We start from the raw sequence: 19,938 nt of genomic DNA, 5'->3' as shown, positions 1-19,938 counted from the left end.
AGCTTTATAATCAATCATCAGCTAAGTGTAAACTCTTGAAACGTGGTGATTTTGTAATGGAGTGACAGTTCACTGGAATTGATTGGGCTGACTGACTGAATACTAAAAGTCTATGTGTATATACCACATTGGGATGTGAAAATACTCTTTTCAAATCGTTCAGTAATCTTCAAATCAAATGCAAAAATGTGTTGCAATCTTCAATCCAAGCTCCAGACAAACAAGCTTTTTTCTTGAAGACCTGACATAGAGAAAGTCGGTCCAGACAGGTGCGTCACCTTGAGCCTCAGAACACCGAGAAAACCTCGCAAGACATCTCAAGTATTTCGTCAAAGCTGTGCTCGAGGCTTCAGGACTGTACCTGGAAAACAGCTGCAGTAGCCTAACCGGAATCTACAACCCAAATCCAAGATTATCAGATATTAAAAACAACACGAAGCGTTCCTCATTTCCTCTGCGAGACCCCGGGAGTTCATCCTGTGACCCCGGCGAAGCGGTCGAGCAGCACACGCGATCAATAAACTAAATCCCTGTGGACATCTGTTTGGACAGGTGCGCTGATTAAGAGGGGCACGTCGATGGGCATCTCCGATACAACGCCGGCATCACGGGGACACAAGCCAGATGGTCCACAATAAAGCAATAAGCCACCTGAGGCTGAGCAGAGCTGAACCACTGCGAGCTGAAGCTGCCATCGGCTTTTCTTCTACCTCATGATGTACAGTGGAAGTCAAAATTATTAGCCCTGCTGTGAAACTTTAATTCTTCTACAAATATTTCCCAAGAGTAGCTTAATGGCACCTTTTTAAACATTATAGCTTTAATATAACTAGTTCTTCTTTTGTCATAATGTGCTTAATGTTTTGCAAGATACTCACGTTCAACTAAAAGAGGTCCTGTTATGTCCCTTTTTATAAGATGTAAATGAAGTCTCTGATGTCCCTAGAGAGAGTGTGTGTGAAGTTTCAGCTCAAAATACCACACAAGTGAAGTTTTACAAACTAATTTCGAGAGGAGCATGTGATATGATTGACTGCAGCTGGCCACTCATCTACACGCATTAGCTAGCCAATCAGATTTATCCAAACTCACTATAAGTAGCCTAGTTAGAACTACTCCCTTATCTTTGTTTTTCCAAAGAAACCCCCCATCCACCAATTCTCCTTTACCAGGGGGTGCTCTCGAGGACCACCTGATCTCATACTCCCCTCACATGCTCTATGGACCAGGCGGGAGCCCTGGGCTCAACTATCTCCGAGCTCAGGGTTCTCTCCCGGGACAGCATGCCAAACCTGCTAACTTGCTAAAAGTTGTCAAACAATATCTAAGTGTGAACTCTTTAAATATCGTTTTATAACTAGGGATGCACAATATATCATCGGTCATACCGTTATCGGCCGATAAATGCTATTTTTAAGATTATTGTTATTGGTCCAATGTCTAAATTAGTCTGATATCTTTAAGCCGATAAATTAAAACACTATAATGGAGATCTCCTCACATTGTTTATTCCTTCAAAGTCCGTCCTTTCTTCATGTGGTATCGCTGTGCGTTAATAACTCAGTAAGTAACCATCTTCCTTATCATTGTAGATATGTTTGATTGAGTGTCATTGTGTATTTTGCTTTAAATCGCCTCAGAAAAAAAAATTACATGTGTAAACATAACAGCATCGATGCACACGTGCTAAACAACTCGTTGGGTTGTTTGTAATCTAATATGATTATTTGTTATTATCAACGCGTTGACTACCATGTGTTGTTGATGTAAGATTGTATTTAGTTTGATCAAAATTTTCATATTGTGGTGCGCCGATCACTAAATCCAGCATAGGGGTTCTCAACTCGCCGCCACAGTCTGTCTTTATATTATGCTCTGTGTTTGTCTGTTAAGTCTGTAAAGTCAGATGACTGTAAAGGTTCCAAGGGCAAATCTGCTCCTGGAGTTGAGTAAAACTCACAGCAGTTTATCATAATCTTTTCATTGAGCATTTTTCCTGCAATTGACAGCAAGAACGAACACAGAAGCGTTGTCAGATCGACAAGAAGCAGCTACATGAGTTCAAAAGAATTTAAAACGCCAAATAGGATGAATCAATGGCGCATTTTCTAAAGTAATATAATCTGTATCTAGCTTTTCGCTTGAACGGTGACTGTTAAAACACCTTTAAAAAAAGGCTTTTTCAGACATTACATATTTGTGCATGTGTACATTACTGTAACATGTTTTAGTCGTTAGAGCTTTCATTTTTTTATTTTCAACTTGCTTGTTAATTAAATCCCATTTTGTTATTTAACCTATTATTTAAGTTGCATGTAAATTTGCTATGAAGAAAAGGAAATAATTTTTTGCATGCTGATTTATGTGAAATCGTGAATAGGTCTATAATATCACCTTGCAATTTTGAAATTTTAGCGTTTTTGCTTTGAGTATAGACTATTCAGTTCATAAGAGCAGTTCAATCTTTTATAAAGTTTGCTGTAAAAAAAATATAACATTTTGAACTATTTATAATTATCGGCATAAACATATCAACATACATATCGACTAGTTATCGATATCGGCCAAAAATCCATATCGGTGCATCACTATTTATAACTCTTTGAAGCCTCTTTCGGGTTTTAACCCTAATTGTGCCATTTTGGTGACTGTTGCTTTAAAATTAAAATGAGATTTGTCAACGGAGGGCGGAGCTACAAATGCCTGTGTGTCAGCATAGTGGCCGATTCAAAAACAAGACTAACGCTCTATGCTAATGAGGGAGAGATGGTCACAAATGGGCGGGGCTTTCCGCCGCTAATGACACGTACAACGGGAGAATGTGTTTCTGTGTTTCTGTTTTTTTCAAATGTGATTATAAACAATTAAATTAAATAATTTTTACCATTAGTAGCTGGTTATATTCACAGACCGTTGCCACACAACTGTGTTTAAACCCCTTATAAAAGTAGTTTATAAATAGGTCCCCTTTAAAGTAGGAATTGATAACTTAATAAAGTTAGCAGGGCAAGTTAGGGTAATTAGGCAAGTTATTGGATTGGATAACAGCAGTTTATTCTGTAGACCATCCAAAAAAAAAAAAAAAAAAAAAAAAATATATATATATATATATATATATATATATATATATATATATATATATATATATATATATATATATATATATATATATGTCTTAATAATACTGACCTTAAAATTGTTTATAAAGAAAATTAAACTGAATTTAGTAAGTTTTTAAGCACACTTAAAAAATCTGACTTTCTCTAGATGAAAATAATATTATAGGAAATACTGTTAAAATTTCCTTCAGTGGGAATTTTTTGGAAAAAGAATTTTAAAAAAATCACAGAAGAAATAATAGTTTTGACCATTTCTGAGTGTGTTTGTTAGAAAAGGACTATTGTGGTGTTGTGGTTTGCTATTGGTGGATGTCATTTGATTGACAGACTGCCCCGCCCTTTTGACAGTAAACACCAATCAAGGAATAGATGATGGGAGAGAGAAGGGGAAGTTATTTTGATCATTTAAAAGTTGAGAGTTTACCTGCAGGCTGTTTGTGGTGTTGTGAAGGGTTGAAGAAACTTGGCGCATTAATATACAGTTCAGATGGAGTCCAGCTTGTGTTCCCTTCTGGTCCTGTTCTCTGGATATCTGTTGTTCAAAAAGACAGAGAAGTATATTAGGTGTACGCAGCAACAGACAGGTCATTGATCATGATTATTTTGTTGAAATGTTGATAATATACAATTGTTTCATGAACACGCTGGCACTTTTTACATGAAAACATCATAAATACTTGCCCTTTTGAGTCAATCAGATAAAAAATGGTATGTTCTGACTATCAAAAAATAAAGTGAATATGGAGTGGCTCAAGGATCAGTTTTAGGCTCTTTGCTATTCTTCACAATACACAATACACTTTTTTATCTTAGAAATATGGCTAAGGTAAGAAACATGCTATCTATCTCAGATGCAGAAAAGCTGGTTCATTCTTTTATGACCTATAGACTGGATTACTCTAATGCTCTTTTCTCTGCTTGTATTGCATCCGCTATTCCCAACCAAACGATTCTTATGAGCACAATCTTTACACTAAATCAAAAACATACAGCCCAGTACATATTGCTTGCAAACCCAATTATTCCCAAACAGAAGGTTCTGGAGCTGGTTCTTTTATAGTGAATCAAAAACATGCATTGCAATCTGTGTAACCAGATGATTCACAAAGAAAGATTCATATGATCAAGTTTCTTTATTCGTTAACAGTTTATAGCGTCAGGCCAGTGAATATGGAGTGACTCAAGGATCAATTTTAGGTTCTTTGCTATTCACAATATACTAACTTTCATCTAAGAAATATGGCTAAACTAAGGAACATGCTATTTATCTCTGATGCAGAAACGATCATGCTTTTATGACCTCTATACTGGATTACTATAATCCTCTTTTCGGGGGATGTAATGCATCTGTTAATAATTAACTTCAGCTAAAGCAAAATGCAGCTGCCAGGATTTTTACCAGGTCAAGAAAATACAATCATATCACCCCAATTTTATCGTCCTTACACTGTCTGCTAGAATGTACTGTATAACTGCATGTTATATACTGACCGCCTTATACACAACTCCTTAACTTTTCCGACTTTGACTGTAAACCTTTGTAAAGCTGCTTTGAAATGGTATTTATGATGAAAAGCGGGATACAATTCAACTTGAATTTAATAGAATTTAATTTATCTTCATAGCAAATAAAAAAACAGTGTAAACCAAATGATTTCCAATCTTATGACTCTCATCAAAAACTTTTTCTTCGAAAACATTTCAAAAACAAATGACTCTTGTGAGCTATTTGTTTTCAGGGAATCAAAAACATACAGTGCTACAAATGTAACCAAATGATTCCAGAACAAACAATTCTTATTTATTTATTTTTATTAAATCAAAATGTACAGTACATACTATGTGCAAACTCAAAGGATTCCCAAACAAAATACTATACTCAGCTGGTTCTTTATAGTGAATCAAATGCATGCATTGCAATCTGTGTAACCAAATGATTCACAAAGAAATGATTCATATGATTCAGTTACTTTATTCGTTACCAGTTTCAAAAGTCAGGTGGATGAACATGGAGTGCCTTAAGGATGAGTTTAAGGCCCTTCGCTATTCTTCACAATATATAATATACAAAAAGAAACATACGATCTGTGTTGTAAGTGGGTTCATGCCTTTATGACCTCTAGACTGGATTACTGTAATGCTCTTTTCGATGGTTGTAATGTATCCGCTATTATTAAACTTCAGTGAGTGCAAAATGCAGCTGCTAGGGTTCTTACCAAGTCAAGTAAATACAATCACATCACCCAAATATTATCTTTCTTACACTGGCTCATATTGAATCGCACTTATCTTTATAGTAGATAAAAAACAGCATAGACCAAATGATTCCAGATCAAATGACTCTCATCAAAAACATTCCCAAACAAATGACTCGTATAAGCTTTGTTTCAGTGAATCAAAGACATGCAACAAAACAAGTATAACAAAAAGATCTGCATGCAAATGACTCTTATGATCCGATTCTCTTCAGTGAATCAAAACAGATTGCACTGCTTTCTGAACAAATTCCTTTTTTGGGCGATTGTCTGAAGCCCCTAAAATGATTCACAGATGCCATTACTCTCTTAAATTGTCAAGACTTATATAAACCAATTCTTGTTACTTAATCAAGCACAGTTTAACAATCCAGAACAAATGATTCCCAAACAAATGACTCTTTTGAACATATTTTGTCATTGCTGAAACAAACAGCACAAATAGAGATGACCGAGTGATTCAATTGACTCCTGATCAAAAGACTCATATGAACCAATTCCAGTTAGTTAAGCACATTATAACAATCCAGTCCAAATTATTCCCAAACAAATGACTATTTTGAACATATTTACTCTTTTAGTCGTTGCTAAAACAAACAAAATTACAAACAAATACACCAGATGATTCACAGATGCCATTACTCTCTTAAAGTATCAATTATATGTTTCTCCCTGTTTAGTGAGAACTGTGACAACACATGTATATGTCAACTATAAGCAGAATCTAAGACTCCATCTGAGACTCTTTCACAGCCCAGACTGAAGGAACAGGAAGTTGGTATGCACTGAATCTGGTGGCAGGCCAAAGCTCCAGATAGCAGCGGCGCGAGGAAAACGCTCCCATGGCAACAAGACGAGATTGGTTTGCTTAGCCCGGGTCCGGTCCGCTCGCACCCTAATGTAAAGAGACAACATGCTGGAATTAATCAAAGTGTCAGAGACGAGCGAAAAGTCAGGAGAATTTAATTTGAAGACAAAAGAAATGAAAGCCATTTCTTTTTCCCCCTCCTCCTTCCTTCAACACAGATACACACACACATATCCCCGAATCTCTAGGGCTCAGAGGACACGACTCACGAATGCTTTCCATCTGGAGGTACAGCAGACGGCAACACGCAGACATTTCTCATCGCAGAGACAACGGTTTCATAGCAGAGAATGTGGGTGACGGTGAGAGAGTGACAGAGCGACAGAAACACTAAAGGCGTCTTTTTGCTGGATGTCGACTTTCAGCTGCACGTCAGACTTGATGGACAAAATCCTTCAAAACTTTAAAACAATCCAGTTTTTAGAAGACAAAACGCCAGCTGCCGTATAAATATGCTTTATGAAGGGCATGAGTAAATTATGACATCAAAAACACATTAAAAAACATGTAAAAATGCAAATTGATTTGATGTCGATTGTAACTACCTTGATGTCAAAATGACATCAAATTGACATCTAACATTGGCGCAAAAGAATGCTAATTGATGTGGTGTTAACTGACTAGTTTGATAACCAAACCACATCAAATTGTCATCTAATGTTGGCGTCAAAAAAATTACAAAATGCAAATTGATTTGATGTCAACTGACTACCTTAATGTCAAAACATCATCAACTTGACATCTACAGTAACATTGGCGTCAAAACTGCTAATCGATTTAAAAACGTCAAATCAACTTCAAATTGACATCTAACATTGGCGTCAAAAAAACTGTCAAAAATGTTAATCGGTTTGATGTTAATAGACTAATTCGATAATCAAATCACATCAAACTGTCATCGAACATTGGCGTCAAAAAAGTCAAAACTGCTAATCGAATTGATGTCAGTTGACTACCCTGATGTCAAAACAACATCAAATTGACAACTACAATAACATTGGCGTCAAAACTGCTAATCGATTTAAAAACGTCAAATCAACTTCAAATTGACATCTAACATTGGCGTAAAAAAAAAAAACTATCAAAAATGTTAATCGGTTTGATGTTAATAGACTAATTCGATAACCAAACCACATCAAACTGTCATCTAAAATTAGTGTAAAAAAAATTACAAAATGCAAACTGATTTGATGTGAACTCACTACCTTGATGTTAAAATGACATGAAATTGACATCTAACATTGGCGTCAAAAACATCAAAAAAAGCTAATGAATTTTGATGTTAATTGACTACTTTGATATCAAAATGACATCAAATTGCCATCAAGTATTGGCGTCAAAAATGCAAATCGATTTGATGTAAACGGACAACTTTGATGTCAAAACAACATCAAAATGACATCTAACATTGGCGTCAAAAAAGTCAAAACTGCTAATCGAATTGATGTCAGTTGACTACCTTGATGTCAAAACAACATCAAATTGAGATCTACAGTAACACTGGCGTCAAAAACGCAAATCGATTTGAAAATGTCAAATCAAGGTCGAATTGACAGAAAAAGGCAATTGGCGTCAAGAAACATGACAACTATAAATCAATTGGATGTCAACTGACTACCTTGATGTCAAAAATAGAAATTGATCTAACGTTAATAAACTTCGTTACCAAAAAGACATCAAATTGTCATCAAATATTGGCGTTAAAAAACATGTCAAAACTGCAGGTTGATTTTAATGGTAATACAGCATTAAATTGACATCTAACTAGGGTTGGGTATCGTATGGGCTTATTTTAATACCTTTGCTAAATCAATATTTTTAAAATGGTACTGATGCCAAAACCTGATGCCTGAACTGATACTTTTTAGTCACAAATTTTTTGTCAAATAGTCAATTTGACAAAAAAAATAAAAATAAATAAATAAATAAATAAATAAATAAATATATATATATATATATATATATATATATATATATATATTAATCATTATCATTGAACTATATATATATATATATATATATATATATATATATATATATATATATATATATATATATATATATATATATATATATAGTTTAAAGTATTTTGTTATTGCTGAGACACACATCACAAACAGAGAAGACCAAGTGATTCAAATGACTCCTGATCAAAAGGCTCTTTTGAACCAATTCATGTTACTTAACCACAGTTTAACAATCCAGTTCAAATGATTCCCAAACAAATGACTCTTTTGAACATAATTGGTCATTGCAAAAAAAAAAAAAAAAACACCACAAACAAGACCAAGTGAATCAAATGACTCTTGATCAAAAGACTCTAATGAACCAATTCCTGTAACTTAAGCACAGTATAACAATCTGGTCTAAATGATTCCCAAACATGACTCTTTTGAACATATTTTATCATTGCTAAAACAAACAGCTTAACACAGAGAAGACCAAGTGGTTTAAATGACTCCTGATCGAAAGACACTTATGAACCAATTACTGTTACTTAAGCACATTATAACAATCCAGTCCAAATGATTCCAAAACAAATGACTCCTTTGAACATACTTTGTCATTGCTAAAACAAACACCGCAAACAAGACCAAGTGATTCAAACGACTCTTGATCAAAAGACTCTAATGAACCAATTCCTGTTACTTAAGCACAGTATAACTATCCAGTCCAAATGATTCCCAAACATATGACTCTTTTGAACAAATTTTTGCTACTGAACAAAACAAACGTCTTCTAAACAATGGAGTTTTAGCCACATTAATATGTTTTCTGATGATCATGACTGAACCTTAAGAAACATCTGAACCTCAAACTCTGAAGTTAAACCTCAAAAACAATCAAGTATAAAGTACTACCTTTTTTTTTTCCTTGAATTCATACATTTTAATGATCCAGACACGATGCAATATTTAGCAATTTGTCGAAGTTAATTTAATATCAGATTTCTTTTTAATCATCAAAGGACCCCTGCAGTACCATTGCAAGACCCCCTGTTGAAAACTCCTGTGGTACAACAATATTAGAGGACATAATAGCACATCATAATGCGTTTTGATTCCTCAGACCCCCACGTATTGTTTGCAGGTGAGCATTAGCATCTAGATAAACGTGTTTTATTAAAAACATCTTCCTCGCTTGTCTGACTTTTATGATAGTCATGAATAGGTTATTGTTGTATAGTCAAACACATACAAAATACACATTATTCCCAAACTAATGACTCTATTGAACTGATGTTGTTGGATCATCAAACGCATGCAGCAAAACAGAAAAGACTCTTTTGATTCAATCATTGTTATATAAATCAAAATGCATTCAGCACAAACAGAAAGACCAAATCATTTCTTACATTTCTTTTTGGGCAAACTTCTGGCAGTTAATCAAACTTATACAGCACAGAGGAGTAAAGGTAAAATGACTCTCAGATAAATGATTCATTTGAATTGGTAGTGGTAAATGGACCGAACTGACCAAATTACTTCTTTAAAACTGTTTTCAAATGATCTCCAATCAAATGACTCATTTTGTTTTGATTGTTTCTATTGAATCAAATGCATACAGTACATTACAGAGAGTGCAGACAGAATGACTTCCAAACAAATAAGTTTTAAAAGAGTCAAGAGATATTTTTGGAATCATTCCAGATATTCCAGAACCCAGATATTTTCTAAAACCAATCTTTGTTAGTAAATCAGACATGTGCAACACAAATGATTCCCAAATGAACGACTCTTTTGAACTGATTGCTGTCAGTGAATCAAACACAAGCAACACTAATAGAAAAAAACCCTCTTTTGAACCAAATATTCAATCAAATGTCAACCAGCACAAAGAGAAAGACCAAATTCTTGGACAAATTCATTTTTGGACCAGTTTGGGGTAGTGAATCAAACTTAACATTAAATGTTAAATGATTCCCAAACAGAAGACTTTTCATGAACTGGTTGTGTAACTGGTTGTTTAAACGATTCCCAAATGAATGACTTATTTGAACTGGTTGCGGTTAATGTGGTTAACAGTATTGACCAAATTTATTTCTTTAATTTTTAGAGTTGTTTGATTAAACGATTCCCAAACAAATGACTCATTTTAAACTTTCTGTAGCAAATGAATCAAATGTGCAGACAAAAATGATTCCTAAGCAAATACATGCTTTAAACTATTTTGTAATCAATCAAACATAAACACTACCAACATTCCACACCAAATGATTCCTAAACAAATGACTCTTCAAGCCAATCTTTGTGTTTTGTTTTTACAAGTGCAGCACAAATGACTCTCCAAATGATCAACTATTTTTGGAGTTGGTGAACTAAACATATAAAACAAAAACAACAAAGACCAAATGATTCCTCAACAAATGATTCGTTTGGAGTGAATTTGGTTTCTAAACCAAACACTTACAGGCCAAACAGTGCAAACCAAATGCTTCTCATGTGACTCCTTTAAAGAAAAATGAAGAGTTAATCAAATGAAATAAGCACAAAAAGTGCAGGTTCAAAACAAATGACTCTTTCAAGCCATTTTTTGTGAAAACACAAACAGCACAGCAGATCAAATGATTCCTAAACAAATAATTCTTTGGATGCCATTTTAGTGATTCAAGCACATTTAGCACAAACAGTACGGACCAAATGATTCCCAAACAAATGACTTATTTGAAACTATGTTGTCATTGCTGTAATGCATACAGTACAGCACAAACAGATAAGACCAAAACATTCTAATGACTCCTGATCAAAAGACTTTTATGAACTAATTCTTGCTTGTTAATCAAACAGTATAACAATCCAGTCCAAATGACTCACAAACAAACGACTCTTTTGACCATATTTTGTCCTTGCTGATACACATACAGTTTAAGCAGGGAAGACCTTGTGATTCAAATTACTCCAGATCAATTGAGAACCAATTTTTGTTACTTAACCAAATGCAGTACAATAGAAAAAACCAAATGATTCACAAACAAATGACTCTTCTGAACATATTTTGTCTTTGCTGATACACACACAGCACAAACGGAGAAGACCAAGTGAATCAAATGACTGATGATCAAAAGACTCTTATAAACTGATTCTTGTAAGTTAACCAAACGCAAAGCAACACTGCAGAGTGCAGACTGAATGATTCCCAAATGACTCTTTGAACATATTTTTTCTTTGCTGAAACACATACAGCACAAAGACCTTTGAAATTCAAATGACTCCTGATCAAAAGACTCTTATGAACCAAATCTTGCTAGTTAATCAAACATAGTAAAACAATCCACTCAAAATGATCCTCCAACAAATGACTCTTTTGAACATATTTAGTCGCTGCTAAAACACACAGCCCAAACAGACAAGACCAAGTAATTCAAATGACTCCTGATCAAAAGATTCTTTTGAACTAATTCTTTCAAGTTAATCTGACACTGTACAACCCGGCAGACCAAATGATTCCCAAATGACCCTTCTGACCATATTTTGCCACATAACGTACAAACAGAGATGACCTTTGATTCAAATGACTTCTGATCAAAAGATTCTTATAAACGAATTCTTATTAGCTAATCAAACCTAATATAACAATCCACTCCAAATGATTCCCAAACAAATGACTCGTTTGAACATATTAAATCTTTGCTGTAACACATACAGCACAAGCAGAGAAGACCAAGTGATTCAAAAGACTCCTGATCAAATGACTCTCATGAACCAGTTCTTGTTACTTAACCAAATGCAGTACAATAGTACAGACCAGATGATTCACAAATGACTCTTTTGAACATACATTATATTGCCTTTTTCTGAAGCACACACAGCACAAACAGACAAGACCTTGAGATTCAATTGACTCTTGATCAAAAGGCTCTTATGAACCATAAGCTAATCAAACCTAATATAACAATCAACTCCAAATGATTCCCAAACAAATGACTCTTTTGAACATACAGTATTTTGTTCAAAACATTTGTTTGTTACAGTATTTATTTATCACATAAAGCAGAGAAGACCTTGTGATTCAAATGACTTCTAATCAAAAGACTCCTTTGAATCAATTCTTTTAAGTTAATCAAACGCAATACATCAGTGCAGACTAAATGATTCGCAAACAAATGACTCCTTTGAACACATTTTTGCTGCTCTACAAAACACACACAGTGCAAAACAAAGATTGCAAATGCTTGTTGTTAGTGAATCAAATCCCATCATTGGCCAAATGGACTCAAAAGTCTTCAAAACAACTCAGGGAATCAATAAACAGGCGTATTCATATGATTCCCACTGGAAAGCTCTGCTGTATTAGTTTTCATCAGGCCGATATGAGCTGTGATTGAGCTGTAGTATTGCTGTACGCCAGATGGAGAGACGTGTCGGCGTCGCTGTGAATAAAGCCAGAGGTTTGATGCTGTCAGAGAGACAGACGTTTCTCTGCTCGCTTTACTCTCAAATTGCCAACATAAAGAGAATTGGGCTCTCAGAAGGGAACAAAACAAGACTCATAAATCCAGATTGTGTTCAGCTTCACCTGAGGAAACAGCGGCCAGAGAAGCAGAGATTCAACTGTAAAAAACACACAGCTATCAGGCAGAAAAAACACTCCATCACGATTAAATTCATTTGACAAAACTGCTCAATGGAAGGTGGATTATTAATGTATGCTGAAAACTACTGACATAGAGGAATATACAATTAAAGGATTTAAATTAGTGTTATATTTTTAAATAGACTACTTAAATTTACTAATATTTTAGTATGAACTGTAATCTTTTTTTAGTTTAACTGGAAAGTGAAATAATAGAGGTATTTATTTATTTATTTATTAATTTATAATTAAGAGTATTTATTTATTTATTATTATTTTTTTTTATTTATAGAACACTTTCTTATATAACAAAAATAGAAAACACTTATTACAAACAGAAAAAATAAACACAATTAATTACATTTAATTTCATTGATAAACATTTTAATTCAATTATTTATTATATTTTATTTATTTATATTTATTTTTTATTTATAGAACATTATCTTATATAATAAAAATAGAACAATAGATACAATTAGTAACATTCAATATCATTAATAAACATTTGAATTAATTTTCTTTTTTAATTTAAATTTATTTATTTATAGAACATTTTCTTCTAAAATAAAAATAGAAAACACTTATTAAAATTAGAAAAAACTTGAATACAATTATTAGCATTTAATATAATTAATAAACATTTTAATTATTAAATTGTTTAAATTTTATTTATTTATTTATTTATTTATTTATATTTATTTACAGATTTTTTTCTTATAAAGTAAAAATAGAAAATACTTATTACAATTAGAAAATATTAAACACAATAAATTCAATATCATTAATAAACATTTCAATTAATTAATTTATTTCATTCATTCATTCATTCATTCATTCATTCATTTTCTTGTCGGATTAGTCCTTTTATTAATCAGCACCACATCGAAATTAACCGCCAACTTATCCAGCACATTTTTACGCAGCGGATGCCCTTCCAGCCGCAACCCATCTCTGGGAAACATCCACAAACACTCATTCACACACACTCATACACTACAGACAATTAGCCTACAATTTAGCACTTTTTTTTAATCATTTTTATTTTTTGTTTATAATTTTATTTTACTTGCTTCATTTATTCTTGTTTATGTAAAGCACTTTGAATTGCCACTGTTTATGAAATGTGGTATATAAATAAACTTGCCTTGGCTTGCCTTGCCTTACCCAATTCACCTGTACCCAGAGCACCCGAAGGAAACCCACGCGAATGCAGGGAGAACATGCAAACTCCACACAGAAACGCCAACTGAGCCGAGGATCGAACCAGCGACCTTCTTGCAGTGAGGCAACAGCACTACCTACTGCGCCACTGCTTTACCCTAATTAATTTATTTATTTATAAAAAATATATAATTAAAATAGAAATAATTTTTACAATTAGAAAAATTTAAGTACAATTAGTAACATTTAATATCTTCAATACACATTTTAATTACTTTAATTATTAAATTATTTAATTAATAATTTTTAGAACATTTTCTTATATAATAAAAAATAGAAAATACTTTGTACAATTAGAAAAAAATTCAATACAATCAGTAACATTCCATATCAATAATGAACAATTCATTATTCTTTTTTTTACATTTTTTAATTTATATTTATTTATAGAACATTTTCTTGTATAAAAAAATAGAAAATAATTAATTCATTACATTGAATTCATTTATTTATATTATTTTTAGAACATTTTCTTATATAATAAAAAAAGAAAATACGTATTACAATTAGAAAAAATTAAATACAATTAGTAAGATTCAATATCATTAACTAACATTTTAATTTATTTTTAAAATGTTATTTTAAAAATAAAACAACATTCTGAAACTTGCCTATTCACCTTATTCTCAGCTGTCAAGTGGGCGCTGCCATTTGAATCTTTTTGGCTCGAAACTTCCGGTCACATTCACTTCTATTCATTTTTTGACGTTAACAACTGCTCGTTACGCTGCTTGATGTTGCAATTTAATATTTTCTTATTATATTATTCTACTTGGTCTGTGTAGTCATGCAAACATTTGTTTGTTGAGCAAGTAGTTTGGCCATTTTCTGTCGTTTATTATTCCTTGTCATTTCTCCCATAGGCGACTGAATCGGAAGTTTTAAGACAATCGCGAAAACAGGCGCACTTCCGCATTTTAGAATAAGGTCAATATAGCACTTATTCATTGTTGCTCTTATAGTTGTGTAAATTGCTTCCTTGTCCTCATTTGTAAGTCGCTTTGGATAAAAGCGTCTGCTAAATGACTAAATGTAAATGTAAATTTATTTATTTACATATTTAACATTTTCTTATATAATGAAAAATAGAATTAGAACTTTTTAATATAATAAGTAACATTCAATATCATTAATAAACAGTTAGTTTAAATGTAAAATATTGAAATTATTTAAAATGTTATTTAAAATATTTAAAATAATGATGTATTTTTAAATTTAATAATTACATGAATATTTAAATACAAAATAAGCAAGAAGAAAAGGACATTTATAATTGATATTATTATTATTATTATTACTTATAAAAAACGAATTATTTAGTAGCCATTCAATACAATACATAAAACATTTTCATTACTAAATAAATAAATAGTTAATGTAATATTTACTGTTTAAACTAAAATATATATATATAACATTGGAATAAATATACACAAATTATTCAGTTGTATACTGTATTAATTATTTAATCATTCATTCATTCGCTTTCCTTCGGCTTAGTCCCTTTATTTATAAGAGGTCGCCACAGCGGAATGTACCACCAACTTTTCCAGCATTTTTTTTTACACAGCGGATGCCCTTCCAGCTGCAATCCAGTCCTGGGAAACATCGATACACACTCAATCACACACACACAATCACACACACACACACACACACACACACACACACACACACACACACACACACACACACACACACACTACAGCCAATTCCATTTACCCAATTCACCTTTAGCGAATGTGTTTAGACTTGTGGGGGAAACCGGAGCACCGGGAAGAAACCCACGCCAACACAGGGAGAACAAGCAAACTTTACAAAGAAATGCCAACTGGCTCAGCCGGGACTCAAACCAGCAACCTTCTTGCTGTGAGGCGACAGCGCTAACCACAGAGCTACCATGTCACCATGAAGGATTTTCAACCTTTTCAAAATCGAATGTGTGGATCTTAAACAAAGGAGCAAATCTATGATTTCTATGAGTATAAAAAAACATCGAACACACACAATAAAACACTAATAAACAAGCTGAAAAGTTAGTTAAATGCCGTTCCAGTACAGTCTTCACTAACCAAACTCAAATCTACAGACGCCACATGCTCGGTGTATATTTATGGAAATGTTCATCCGTATGTCAGGACAGAGATCCAGCAGATGGTTCATGTTATTCACAGTTACACAAGCAGCAGAGAAACTCACTCGCTGCTAAGAAACTTTGTTGTGAGTGAGCAAAAAAAAACAAACACGATATTCAGACCGATTCTGTTTCAGAATTTAGAAGCCAGAAAAATATAAAATTTCAGAAGATATTTGAGATTTATGTGCTTAGTCACAGACTTAAAATAAGAGGAAAGCACTGATTTACACAAATAGACTACACTAATAAATGACATTTGCTGTTTGTTCAAACTACTTATTTAAAAGGAGCTGAAGCAACACAATTCTTGAGTTTTTGGGAGGATAACGTAACTTTTTTATGTTCAAAACAACTTAAATTTGTAAAAATGAATAAGCTTACTTGATTCCTTTATGTTGTTTGAACACAAATTGAGTGGAACCCAGCATTTTTAGGAGTTATAAGATATGCAACCTAGGCTCATTCTGAAAATGTACCCCTATATACATTTCTGGAGAGCACCAAATGCTTCCCAGGAGCTACGGTTTTTTTCTCCCTTTGTACGCTTTTTAATATCTCAAATTTCTCTTGGCGAGTGTCATTCGCGCCTGCTTTCTCGATTAAATCCGCCAGAGGTTGCTGTCGACTGATTGACTGAACAATCAAATGACTCACCCTCCTCTTTCCCTAAACCCAACCGATAGTTTTAAAAGCAATCCAGAAAAATAAGCCTGGTTTTCACCACATTTTCATATCTGACCACATTCTCACCTTGTTTCTACCTTGTTTAGTTTATTTATGGGCTTTTGTTTTTGCTTTACCCGCTTTTTAGAACCGTTATTCATAAGACTCGAACCTTGTCATCGTATTCAACTCTTCTACACGTCACAAGTCCGCCGACGTACGCGGTCAGCCACTGAACAAACTGGTAACAGCGGAAAAGCCATCATTACGAAGGGGTCTGCTGGTAACCGCAAAAAAAAAACAGAGTCATACCGCCGTGTAGCATTTGTTTTAAAGAGGAAATGCAGCCATACGTACCTCTGGCTATATAATTCGTGATCTCCATAAATGTATATAGGGCTACGTTTTCAGAATGAGCCTATGTTGAGGATATGCCCCTGTCTGTCACATAACCAGCAATCTGTTCCTGAAAGATCTCTGGCATACTACACATGTCATTCATGAACTACATATCCCAGCATGCCTTTGCACAAACCAGTCACCATTAATCACACACAGCTGAATATCGTCATCATCAATTGTTTGGACTATTTATACACATTGCACACACCAGTCAATGCGGAATCTTTGTTTGTTAGTACCTGTATGGTTTCAGTGAGTGTCGTCCTGTTTATAGTTTTTCTAGTTATGTTTTGATGATTTGAACTTTTTGTACTTTGATCATGGCTTTGTTTTTGCATTTTCCGTTGCCCTTCATGATACCCGAGTTCTTGTTTTTTGACCTCATTTGTTTTTGCCTGCACGAATAATCTTTTTCATTAAAAATTGCATTTGGATACTACTTCTTGTCTTCGCTCCCTTGACACCCGGTGACACTGTCAATTACACACACACGATCTCTCGTTGACTAATTAAAAGACGGCACTAAGAAATTTGATAAAAATTTGGTTAAATATTGTGCTGTCATAAATACGGAAAGAGGGGAGAGAAAATACGGGAGAAATACGGGTAAATACCTTTACGGGATGATAGCGGGATAGAACTGTAAAATACGGGAGAATCCCAGGAAAAAAAGGAGGGTTGACAGGTATGCACTATACTCCAAATAAAAGCCAGAATCTAAGCTTTTTTTTTAACTGTAACTGATGATCAACAGTTAATATGTCACATTTGACCTCTTCCCAACAGGGAAAACCAACAATGATCAAGAAGGCATTATTATTTGCTGTAATGGCTTTGGAATAAAAAACATCAGTACAATGGAAGTCAATGGGGCAAAAACAGCCCCAAACTTAGGGCCCTATCATACACCTGGCGCAGTGTGGCGCAAGGGGTGGCGCAATACTCTTTTGGTAGTTTCAGCTTGGCGCAAGAGTCGTTTTGAGGCGTTGCGCTATGCTGTATTAGCGCCTATAGGCGTTCTGGTCTAAAAAGGAAGGCGTTCTGAGGCGGACCGCTGGCGCGTTGCTATTTTGAGAAACTAAAATAGATTTTTCATTAGACCGAAACTAACCCGGTCTAAACTCCAGCGCAGAGTTGTGCCTCGCTTACACACTGCTTAATACGCACATGAGAGCAATAGGCAAATATCTTTACATATGAAAAAAAATATAATATTAAGGACATATATAGGATATAATAAGAATAGATATAGAATATAAATATAAAGGATTAAAATATTACAAAACATATTATTTTCTAGCCTACATAAATATGAAAAATCACAGCTTTTATGTCTTCTTCATCTCGGGAGGCTTTTTCAGTTCATTCATAACAATTTGCTTTTGTATAATGTTATTATTATTAGCAGTATTATTTATTATATCCATATTTATATTTGTTTTATTAAAAACAAGCTTAGATTTGCCCAACTGTCAGGTTTTAGACCATATGGGGCACAGCATGTATTTTAGGATATAACTCAGGTTTTTGAGCACATTTTGTTTTTATTGTTCATTTATTAATTTGCTAGAAATTAGAACTGAATTTAGAAATAGTTTTGTAACGAATATTTGCGCTTAACAAACAAAAGTATTTATTTATAGACTAACTGATGTCTGTGCGTAAAGGTTTCCCTATCCAAGAGCGAAAGTGAAAGTAGATCCATTATCTCTCATTCTCACGCAGTAGATGCTCTGTTTAACTGTTTTCTGTAAAAAAAAAATGTTACTGTTTGCTAGTGAAATGCTCAGTTTTTTTACTTAGACTTACTTTGCGTCCTGTAAATAGCGAATGCGCTTATGGCGCGATGCAGCTGGCTCTTAAAGGGAATGTGAGATGAGACTCTGATTGGTTTATTCTCAAAACACACCTATAACTCATTAAGAAAATAAACTCAACCCTTTTAGACCATGCGCCGTGGCGCAAAGCGGATTTTCCCGTCCTTAAATTAGCAGAAATGCGTTCTGACACGCCCTGAAACGTTTGTGCCCTGCGTTTTGCGCTCTGCGCATGGACCGTCAAAATAGAGCCCGTAATGAATGGGTAATCAATTAGCCTAGAATGTATTGAGTTCTTGAAAAATTCCAAAGCATTTTCCCAAAATATGTGTAAAAATAAGATTTGTCACCAAAAATCATTTCATTTGCTGAAACACAAAGAAATTTGTGGCTAAATTAAGCCTCAAAGTCATCCCCAACAGCACACAAAGGTTCATTCAATAATGCGTATACGCTTGCTTAATCATTTTAAAGCAACTAATATTTTTTTACATTTATTTGTGATTGGTTTATTTTCACGTTAGAGGATCTCAGTCAAGTGTATTCGACATTATCAGCATGTTCAGATCAGTAAAGCCGCAGTACAAGACGTAGCGAACGCTGCTAATTCTTCCACTCTGTGCTGCACTCTGAATGAACCGCTGTCCTCGGCGAGACCCTCGTCAGCTGACGGAGCCCAAACACTGTGTTTCCTCTTATAGACACACGTTTGCTGGCAGAAGGAGCTGCTCCGGTGTTTTCACTGCCTCTGGACTCCAGCCGGCTTTTCTAGCTGGTATCGATATTGTACGGTTTGAGGAGTAAGAGAAGACGTCTTCACATACACCGATCAAACAGACAGACTTACAGCTTTAGTCGGAATTATTAGCCCCTCTGTACA

General features: G+C 34.0%; 1 protein-coding gene across 2 annotated transcripts in view; it reads right to left on the bottom strand.

Annotated features, from left to right (window-relative positions):
• plxnb2b (plexin b2b) overlaps positions 1-19,938 on the bottom strand; it is a 327,318-nt gene that overhangs the window by 163,595 nt on the left and 143,785 nt on the right. For both annotated transcript variants that reach the window (NM_001423669.2, NM_001197316.3), the window contains 1 exon segment: positions 3,544-3,651. The gene's annotated coding sequence lies outside the window, so the exon portion shown is untranslated.

The sequence above is a fragment of the Danio rerio genome, chromosome 25 (assembly GCF_052040795.2).
Source record: "Danio rerio strain M-AB ecotype USA chromosome 25, GRCz13ab, whole genome shotgun sequence".
Lineage (NCBI taxonomy): Eukaryota > Metazoa > Chordata > Actinopteri > Cypriniformes > Danionidae > Danio > Danio rerio.
The sequence above is the reverse complement of the archived record's forward strand: the minus strand, read 5'-3'. Positions and strand labels throughout refer to the sequence as shown.